The sequence below is a fragment of the Myotis davidii genome, unplaced genomic scaffold (assembly GCF_000327345.1).
Source record: "Myotis davidii unplaced genomic scaffold, ASM32734v1 scaffold497, whole genome shotgun sequence".
Classification (NCBI taxonomy): domain Eukaryota; kingdom Metazoa; phylum Chordata; class Mammalia; order Chiroptera; family Vespertilionidae; genus Myotis; species Myotis davidii.
The window spans coordinates 1,555,903-1,559,050 of NW_006288434.1; the positions used below are offsets into that span (position 1 = coordinate 1,555,903).

General features: G+C 35.8%; 1 protein-coding gene across 1 annotated transcript in view; it reads left to right on the forward strand.

Moving 5' to 3' along the window:
• The window catches only part of LRP12 (LDL receptor related protein 12), a gene marked incomplete at its 5' end in the record, with an annotated part of 25,490 nt that overhangs the window by 14,014 nt on the left and 8,328 nt on the right, over positions 1-3,148 (forward strand). The window lies entirely within an intron of this gene.

The window sequence follows — 3,148 nt, forward strand, 5'->3', positions numbered from 1 at the left end:
GTAATGGATTTACACTGAGTCATTCATACTTTTTTAGGCCACTTTTTAACAAAAGGTACACATTTGCAAAATAGCTTATTAGGTTCAAGAGTGTAATTTTTGGCCATGGGACAAATAAACAAAACTCATTAATCCACTTGGAGATCTAGCCTGTAACATCAGTCTCATTAGTAGAGTCCTCTACCTTAACGAGTAAAACAATAATAGGTATATCTGTATGTATATATGCATGTGCGAAACTTGAAACAAGCTGATAATGGATAAACATATGGTTTAGAAAGACAAACCTCTGTTTTCACTTTGAAACAAAAGAACATTGGTTAAGAGTACAAAGTTGAAAAGATATTCCTAGGGAAAATAGCTAGAAGTTTAAGATTCTGAGAATAAATATGATATAAATAAAAAAGATTAAGATTCATTTTAAAAACATTTAAAATGGCAGAGAAACACTGTGGGGATAAGATATTAAGGAGAAAATATTTAGTGGAACTAGATATTGCTTGCTTATGGAAATTATATCAAGGCTCTGGGGATGGGGGTCGGGGGGAGGGTTGTCTGAAGGGGAGGGGAAAAAGTTGGTGTGCCTAAACAAAGAACTGTAGTTGGCACTGACACACAAGTAACAATGCCATTCCTGCCACAGAGATTGTGTCTGCAGCAGCACACAGGGCCTTCGACATTCCTTCACTATCTCATTTCTGTAGGTAAGAAGCATGGAATTTTAGAATTACTAGTAGAAGAAACTTGGCAGATCATAGACTTAAATCCCTCCACTTAACATTTATTAAAATGAGATTGTAAATGGAGCCTACTTTTGTATCTTTTCCCCTCTTTTCTATATCCTCTTATTAATGCGAGAACCATTCTGTCTTGAGACACACAACTGTGGTCTATTCCCATTGTTCTGTGGAAGCCGTAAAACAGGGACCACTGGCTTGCTTTCCTTTGGCCCGCTCAGCCCCAGGCCTCCTCTTCCACTCCTGGGGGGAGGTGATTCTCTCCGTGCATTGGTGGGATGTCCCATTGAGGTTATCTTTCCGCAAACATACCCAGGTTGGAATCTGAGCAGCATACCTGTTTTTCTGTTACTTGTAATATGACCAAGTATAAATGTGTGTATAAAATAGCATTTTTACCATTTCGGGTTCCAAGTGTTGGATCTTTTTCAACATAAAACTAGAATTTTCAGAGATTTTTGTCTTTTAACCTAAAAATCCAGCCCCAAAATGAAATGTGCAGCCTCCCAGATCAGTTATGTAAAACTTGGAAGTTCTTGCCAGCACGGAGGAGGCTGCATGGATTACTGCCATCTGGTTCTGATCATGTGTTGGATCCTTGAGATTTCACAAATAAGCCACCCTAAAAACAAGCAGAATACTGAAATGCAGAATAAAATTAGAGGTGAGCTCCATATCCAAAGGAATATTCCCTAAATTCTGGAAGGAGTTACTGAATGGATGTACACAACCTAATGAATCAGACAGTGATTTCCATCCTAGTTCTTACTGAAATTATTGTCATGGTAATACCAAACTTTCCATGCACATATATATATAAAATCAAGTATCACTTGTGAATAGTGAAGTAAAATCTTAAATTGTTCAAAAGATCAGAGTTTGAAACCTGCTGAGTTCAAGGGGCTTGGTAAATACTTTATAAGTAAAGCAGTACCCTAAAATTAAGACTTCACCTAAGACTGAGGACAAAGTTGAATAAACTCACTTAAGAAAATGTAAAATCAAACCTCCACAAGCTCAGGGTGATCGGACAATGATTTAATTGCATGATAGAACAAAAGTAGTGTAAGAATCTCAGCCTATCCCTGAGAACACACAAACATTCATTTAAGGTCAGTCCTAAGTATGAATGTGAAAGCTAAAACTCTAAAATGTTACCAAAGGACATTGTTGAATATCTTTGGGACCTTGGGGTAAGCAAAGGTATCTTAGAGGGGACAGTAAAAGCACTAAACATAAAGGAAAAAAATAAATTAGGCTTGATCAAAACTGAAATTAAAAACTCATTAAAAGATACCATTAAGAAAATGGAAAGGCATTCCATACAGGCTAGAAGAAAATAAGAAAAAGAGTTTCAATCTCAGTAAATAAGGAAATGCAAAATAGAGCAGTGATAATCTTTTGTCCACCTAATTGGCAACACATTTTTTAAAAAAAAACAGAATATCTCCTTTTGCCAGAGTTATGGGGTATAAGGTACTTTCCTACACACTCCATGGAACATTTCTCTCAGTGGAATTTTGCCTTTTGACCTAGTAGCTCTACTTCCAGAAAAATATGTCCTAGAGAAATACTTGTTCATGTGTATAGAGAGAGGTGCATATATAAGGATTCTTTAAAACTTTGTTCATAATAGTGAAAAGTGGAAATAATCGAATTGTCTGCCAGCCTTTGTTAGAGTTATTCAGAATATGTAGAGAGAAAATATCCTGGTATAATAATCTTGGATAATTAACTTTATTATAACTTAGTTTAAGGCAGAGGCAAGGAGATAAAGTCAGATCTTTACTTTTTGGTGAGATATGTTATTAGAAAATGATAGTTTGGTTTTTCTTTTTTCATAGCAGTGGCTAATTATGTACGTGCTTTTATTTACTTGACTTTTTGCTCTTTACTCATGCCCACATTTTGTGACCTACAGGATAATATTTAACTATAAAGTAACTTATGTAAAAAAAGTATTTTCAAACTCTGGGACTTTTCACTGAAAATTTTTTTTATTTTTACTTCTTTATACTTTGCTCAGATTTATGCTATTTGCTCTCCTGAAAATGTAAACTATAAACTTTTCATTAAGCAAGCAGATGACCAATATAATCTAAGAGACTGCTGGCTTTCTCTGTGTGTGTTAGATTACAGAGTGGTGTTTTGGGTTCAAACACAGGACAATTTAGGATTAAAATTCTGCATTAGCAGTAGTCTTCCCTAAACACATACACACAGAGAAGAAGATGGAAAAGGCACCAGCTATCACTTGTTTTTGGAATCTGACATTACTTATAAAGAAGTATTACTCTGGAATCTGAGAGAAAGATGAATATAGGAGGAATGGACAGCATTATTATTTGCTGACTAGAGGCCCGTTGCACTAAGAGATCCATGCAATAGGCCTTCCTTCCCCTGGCTGCCGG